The following is a 7,541-nucleotide window of genomic DNA, read 5'->3' as shown; positions in this document are numbered from 1 at the left end:
CTCCCCCGCCCCCTCCCCGTCTAATGAGCGCTAAACGCAATCTGTCTTATTCTCCTTGTTGCTACAATGACACTCGCCGTTTGTCGCAAACGTGACACACATACCCTCCACGGCAATTTACAATATCCAGCATTCGTTTCGTTCGCGCCGGTTCTAAGTTGACCGCTGCCCCTCCCGGGATCTAATTCGGTCCGAGTTCCCCGGAAAAAATTATGGATTTTGCCTGAAAGAACTTATGATTCGGGTCGGAAATATAACGTCTCAAAGACGATTATTTATGTGATTTTCTAAGTGGGATACCCAGATGGATCCTCTGCAAATCATTTCTTCGAAAATTTTTTCTAGTTTTTAAATTTACTTTGTAAATTAAAAACCGTGTGCGATATATACATTACGCTTAAAGCAAAGAAAATTTCATATTTAATTGCCTATAAAAATTTCTTTTCTCATAACTTTTGGCGTATAAAAATGCGACACTTCATTAGTAGTCTTATTCAGTCTATATAATATAATTAAAAATGATCGTGACAAACATATGTAATTTCTATTTTTTTATTTTATTAATGATATTTTACTTTAGTAGTAATGATTAAATGTAATAAATGATGAAATGAAACAAAATAATACCGAAAGAGATGTGTTTTGCGCTGCGGTAGAAAAGTATTGATTTTATTTACTGAAATACACACGGGAATTTCCACAATGTTTTTATTCAGATTTTAGACAAAGAGTTTGTGTTTGGCATGAGAATACAATTTTCAAATATCAATATCATAATGTGATAATCTATTTCGGTACAAATTTACGGACATCCTAATTGGAATTTACGCTGTAAAGATCGTTGGAAAGATCTTGAGAAATTTCTATGAGGACAATTGTAAATGTGGCGGGCAGGTCGGAAACTTTTGTAGCACGAAATCTAGTTGGAAATTTCGCAGACGAAATAACAATTTTTCCATTTGTTTATACATACGCACATGTCATTCAATTAGTATTTCTACCACGTACTGGTTGCAAATGAACGACGGATTAAGAGATCGATTGGCATTTACGTGTGCGGCGGAAAGCTTGTTTTAATCCTCATAAAAATACAGATTCCCCGAATTATATTCTCCCACAATTCAATCGATCACGCGCGTTATTTTGCATCTGACGAATTTCCAATCGCACGTTTTCAAACTGTATTTTGATAGTAAAATATTTGTGCCTATAAATTGAGATTATTTCAAGTATAATAGGTGCGACATGCTTTCTTCTTCTCCTTCTTTTTTTTTTATAATTCTTTATACCGTACGCACAGTATACATAACTAAAAGCTGCGATAAAAGAACAGCGTTCTCGCAGCATTACAAAGCAAATGTTGTCGGTATAAGAAGAGAAAAGCAAACACTGAACAACGATTTTACTATAAGCGCGATATCTGGGTCAGAGGGAGAAATAAAAAGCGTAGCAGTCTATCGAGCGGTCCTCGTCCAAAGAAATTCGGGATCTCGAAATTGTTGCTTTCGTATGTTAGCTCCTTTCAAAGCGCGGATAAATTCACTTCTGTGAAACGCCGTTGCATAAAGGTGCATCACTCATCCGAGAAATCAAAAGGGATTTCCATCTCGACGTACAAACAGACGTTTCTCTAACTTTAATAGCACGGGGCGTATCATTAATTAAAAGGATAGTCAAATGAGAAATCCGCCATACCGGCTGCAGAGGTATTGCGGTTTTTTTCCTTTCATTAAGTCATCCCGGGTGTTTCCCGGATTAGCGACGTGCGAAGAAAAAGACAAAGGCGCGCGCTCTGAAACAACACCTGCGACACTCGACTTTGACACTTCACGTTTCCGCGAAGATTTATAGTCGTGGTCTCTCTCTCTCTCTCTCTCTTATGACGCGGTACCTGCAGATAAACCGTAAGCGGTAATTCTACTTAATCCCTTCAACGTAGCGTGCAGTGTAATATACAATGTATAATTCACCGCTACTTTCAGCGAAAAGATGAGACATTTTTAACAAGCCCTGTTGTAACGGCTCAAAACCTCAGCGAAGGTTTACGATTTTCCAACTGGTGCGTTTTACGAGTGCGTTTTGCGAGCCGACTCGCGAATATGACTCGCGGACGCGTCTCGCGAGCGAACGACAGGCACGAGGGAGACAGTAGAATTTCGCGCGCGATTAGGAAGAGAATCTCTATTTCTCTCTCTCTCTCTCTCTCTCTCTCGGCTCGAGAGAGAAAGAGAGAGAGAGAGCCCGAGAAGATTAAAGCGGATGCGGCATGGAGCAACTCAACAGTTTATGATGCCCGGTTTTATCTGGAAGCGCGTGGCCGGCCCTTTCGCCGTATCTGCACGCCATCGCGCAATAAAAAGACTCGTACGACATGACATCGGCGGCCCCGTGGATGATGAATGTGCTAAACAGCGCGTCAATATAAAAGAGATAACGGTAAACGCTGTGAATATACGATTCGATCGTAAATCTCGCACGCCCCCGCGTTCCTGCGCGCGCCATCAGCGATACAGCAAGATTCGTCGGGCAAGCCTCACGATTTCGGCCCGAGGAGATTTTATGTATTCGCGCCACTTTTTCATTCAGAAAGGAAAATCGACGCGATAACGATTAATGTCGCGCGTAACATGCGCGGATAAAGAGTACGAGAGGAATAACCGGTGGTTCTCTCTCTTTCTAATGACTCGCTCGCGCGAAATCGTTCGGAAATCGCAGGGGACGCGAGTGGCGGTCCGCGAGATTATTTTTTAATGCGAGCGTAACAGTTCTTTCTGATTAAATCCGTGACTGACATTCCAAATAGGTCGAGTGATCATTGACGAGACACCGCGCGAGCGTACGCTGAAAAGAGATTTCGCAATAATGATCAAGGTTTGGTTAATAATGATAATAATAGTCTTTATTGACGGGACAAACCCTTTAGTGTACAATATCGAATAAGCCAGATAAATACAGATTCAAAGAAAAATTGTTATTTGAGCGATAATATATCATGAAATGGTTAAATAGTTTCAACTAAATTGGTTACCGCAATTAAATCATTTTGTATCATATATACTGTGTTGGTTACTGTAATTAAATCATTTAATATATATACTAATATATATACTATATGTACCATATATACTATACACAGTACTACAGTACAGTACATGTACTAAATGATTTAGTGGCAGTAACTAAACAATTTAGGGCCAGTTGCGCAACCTCCGCTTAATTTAACCGACCGATTAATTTAATATCAATTCCGATTTAGTTTTTTCTGGCCAATTCCGCTTAACGACAAATGCGATTGATCAATTCCAATGGAACAATCAGCGGGTTAAGTTAATCGGAAACTGTGAAACTGGCTCTTAGTTGAAATTATTTAACCAAATCTTGGTAATTGTTATCAAACTCTTTTCTCAATGTACGTGTGTGTGAGAGAGAGAGAGAGAGAGAGATTGTTAATTAAAAATTACTTTCGATCCGCTATTTCTCGCGGCTCTCCTCGATTCCACGTGATTGCTTTTTCATTTTCTCACTTTTCGCAAGTTCTCACTGGAAGAAAAATTCGCGTCGTTCTTTGCGCATATTATTATTTTTTTTCATTATTATTGAACGTTGCCGAGAAATTTCGAATTGATTTGACGTCGATGCACGAGTAAGCTTTAATTGCCGGAACATATTTCCCCCGTGAGACGAAAATAGATATACCTGTGGTCAACATTTCCATCGTCCAGCCGTCACACTGTATCTCGTAACATTTGCGTTATCGTACGAAAAAATATTCCACCCGTTCGCGCGTGTTTCGCTGAAATCTCACAACGCGGAATAACGTTTTCCGCATTGTGCAGCGTAAAATCGCGAATCGAATTCCCCGACGTCGCTGGAATTATCAGACGAAATAATATCTTTTTTCGCTCTTGGTTTCTCTTTTCGTTTTTCCCGTATTATCGTTGACCGATGACCTTCCGATAATATTGATTCTCTCGTTTACGTTCAGCGAATAAAGTCAATTTCGCTCGAGATTGGCTCGAACGAAAACCGCCCGGCGGTTCTTATCGCCGGCGAGGGTAATAATCGGCTGGACGGCCCAATTTGAGGATCGAAGGATCCTCGTTGCGCAAACCATCGCAACGATATCTTCTCCATCTGTTTCGAGCGCGTCGTCTCGTCCGGTGGTGGTGCTCGCCGCGATCCTGTAGAAATTATCTCTTCCGCAGCTTCATAAATCATTCGAGCCTCGACGGAGAAATGGAAAAACTAGCTGAGCCGAGGGGGGAGCGCAAAGAGGGCGAGAAATGACACGCAGTCTTCCCCGGAAGCTCTCTTCGCGCTGGTCGAAACGAAAAGGTTGCAACAAGTGAGATTCGAATCCGACAGGTACGAGCGGCAAGCCTGGATTATTGTTGACTCGCGAATGTGCGACGGAGGATTTGCGCGATGAAAATTGCACGCGTACTCTCAAAACGGTGACGTTACTTCGTGACGTGAATTTAACAATGTTTAAAACGATTCCCTCGTCTCGTCTTCGAAACATTTTGTCTTCTCTCGCCGTTCTCAACGAGAGTCTCCTCCCGCGCGCGTGTTTCGCGCGAACTTGCGGCACACAACATGCGCGCGGTGAATGAAAACTTCTTATTTTCCTCCGGAGAAAACGCGAATGCTAAATCGGAATGGGAAATTCGCTTCTGGCGATATATATATCCGGCGATTCTTTCCGTTTATCGTGGAACGGTTATATCGAACGGAGGTGAAACGAAAACAGTGTTATCGAGCTCATTGATTGCAGAGCGAAGATAATTATGACACATTCAATTACCAATATCGTACACACGAGACCGCGTGGCAACGTGCGATTGGCGGCATATTATTACGCAACGCACTTCGCCCCTTCGCGACGCGAATTATCTCTTATTATCTCACCAGAAATATATCTTGCATTTATCCCTCGATCATGCCCCGTTCGCGCGAATTCTGCGATCGAGCGAAACCGGACGCGCGAGCAGTTCGTTCGCGAAATCCTTCCGGCGTCCCGCGTGTTGTCGCGCGTCACGAAGCGCATCATTAGCCCGTGTTTATTCATTACATCGACGTCGTGTCAGCGCGCGTTTAGCGAAGTCAAGCTGTGATTAATGGCCGCGCGTAATTAGGATGCAAAACCTATCGACAGGTCGTGCGAGGGGAGCCTAATCGGATCGCGTTTCCGCGCTTTTCTCCCCCGAAAGGGAATAAGAACGGCGAGCCTCCCCGGAGAGCGAGTCGACTTTTTCCGAGTCGGGACTCGAGCGACGAACAAAATAACGCTCCTCTCTGCTGTGACATTCGTCGATCATGCGTGCGTGGGATGCGCGTTCGTAAAGAAAGAAGAAAAAAAAAAATAGTGCCGAATGTTTTTCGCCGATCGACGGCTTCCAATTTCGGGACTGACCTACTTTTCCGCGGCGCCGAATGGGGCGGCCGAGAATTTTATGGCCATTCACGTATGAGCGTAGTAGTAATCGCCGCCACGGTGTTAATCATAAAATGTTCTATTCTCGTTCAAGGTTGCTCTTGACATTAAGCGGCCGTGGAGATTAGCGCGAGCGGATTGTGAACTTTGCAGAACCGTGTGTCGAAACGAGCGGGACGTAATCTTCTTTCCGGCGATTTTCGAATTCGATTCTGCAAAGTCACACACGGAGAAAATAAATATTGTGGTGAAACTCGTCGCGAAACTTTTTAATTTAAATCTTTTCAACTCACGACTGAAATGATTACGTGTGTTGTAATCTCCAGCAACGTGTACAGTAAAGCAAATCGCTAAAGATTATATCGCGCGTAATCATTTCAGTTATAATTCTGGTATTGCGAAATTTTGCGGTGATTTTCACCACTGTATTTTCCCCGTGTAGCTTCTTCCGCGTTGTGCCTTCGAACGGAGGAAACCGATTGATCGAAACATCCGTTACTTTCATCCTCCTCGACGCGCAGGAAAATCGCGCCTTTCACTGATCGGTTACAGCGGCGCTAACGTGAAGTGCCAGGATCTCTCGATCTCCTCGACAATCGCCCGTCCTCGCCCTAATCGGTGACCTAGTCCGTCCGAACAAAAATCGCATCCATCGCTCCGCTCGCGTTCCCTCGCGTCCCGCCTCTGCTCTAATTCTCCCGCTCTAATTCCGGCACTCTCATTAGACACAATTACATTCCTCCGAGCTAGTTCAGATCCCTTCCCCCGACGTCATCATTATATCGCCTCCTCCGCAACGCTGGCATAACAGGTTGTGCGTCACGGCGAGTCAGCGGCGCGTACGCCTAATTTTCATCAATCAGCGACGAGCGCGCGCGTTACGCGCGCATCAGTTCGAAGTTCCGAGCCTCGCCTTGCCAGTTCAGCCCACGACCTGACCGTGTGGAACTACCCCTGATACGCACCAGCCCGGCCCGATACGTACCCCCCATCGTCTCGTGGAAAGCAAGGAAAAAGTCGCGCCCGCCGGTGTGACACGTGAAGCGCGAGTGTAAACGCGGTGGTGGTGTGCAAGGGTGGCGAGAGGTCGCCGGCGAAAGGGTGAGCGAGCAAGAGAGAGAGAGAGAGAGGAAAAAAGAGAGAGTCACGGAAGGGGAGCGAGGGAGAGAACGATGTCGCGCTGGTGAATGAACGAGAATTGGATTCACTAACCTGCCTGTCCGCAGAGTCCGGAAACCCAGGAGCAACTGAGAGAGGTGGTAGCGTCGAAGCGACTGTCCGCGGCTCCACTGCCTTGGCCGTACGAAACCCACCCCCGCGAACGCGTCTCCCTCCGCCAACCCCCGTCGCCGGCCCTGCCACCACGCCGCCGGGGTCCCTGTTCCTTCGCGATACGGGGATGCTCTTGGGACTTCGCTCTCTCGCTCCGTTCACGCTCTCATTCGGCCCATTTCCTCTCCCTTCCCCCCCTCTGCCGCCGTCCATTTTCTTCCCCTCCTCGCCTTACCCTCCTCCCCCACTTTTTCCACTCTCACCCCTTCCGCCACCCTCGTCATCTCCTCTGCTCGTTTTCTCTCTTTCTCCTGCTAACTCCCTCATTCTCATCCCCCTTCGCTCGTTTCTCCGTCTCGCATCCTGTGACTCTTCCGTTTCTTTTTCGGGAGATTCGGTCTCCACCTTCGCGCAGGACGCCCCTCGTTCCGCCACCCCTGCTGCTGAATCTCCCCTGAAAGCCATCCTGCCGACGAATGTACGTCCGGGAGACTGCACCCCTCTCGTCAGTGACGTAGTCGTCGGACGTGGAGCCCGCGTTCGGATATTGCGGAACCGATGTGCGATCATTCTGTTGCTCTTGATGTTTCTGAGACGCAACATCGCGTCACGGGTACACCGTGGTATTGCTTTAGAGATGCGAAGCGAATTACGCGTCTATATGAATTTCACTTTTCTCGTGGCTTGCTTGGACGAAACGAATATATCTTCTTTAATTCTCGCCCGAGAGCATGGAAGGAGCGAGTGTAAAGAGGAAATTCCTTCCAGAAAATTTCAGCCGAACGCATATAGGTCATCCTCACGAAGAAGTGCTTGAAAGCGGGCGAGAGAGGTC

General features: G+C 46.1%; 1 protein-coding gene across 1 annotated transcript in view; it reads right to left on the bottom strand.

Annotated features, from left to right (window-relative positions):
- Positions 1-6,688, bottom strand: part of LOC106751892 — a 25,092-nt gene extending 18,404 nt beyond the window's left edge. The window contains exon 1 of the mRNA XM_014633143.1: positions 6,647-6,688. The gene's annotated coding sequence lies outside the window, so the exon portion shown is untranslated. The remainder of the gene's footprint in view (positions 1-6,646) is intronic.
- Between the last annotated feature and the right edge of the window lie 853 nt (positions 6,689-7,541).

This window comes from Dinoponera quadriceps, unplaced genomic scaffold (genome assembly GCF_001313825.1).
Source record: "Dinoponera quadriceps isolate SergipeBrazil2010 unplaced genomic scaffold, ASM131382v1 scaffold316, whole genome shotgun sequence".
NCBI classification, from domain to species: domain Eukaryota; kingdom Metazoa; phylum Arthropoda; class Insecta; order Hymenoptera; family Formicidae; genus Dinoponera; species Dinoponera quadriceps.
The sequence above is the reverse complement of the archived record's forward strand: the minus strand, read 5'-3'. Positions and strand labels throughout refer to the sequence as shown.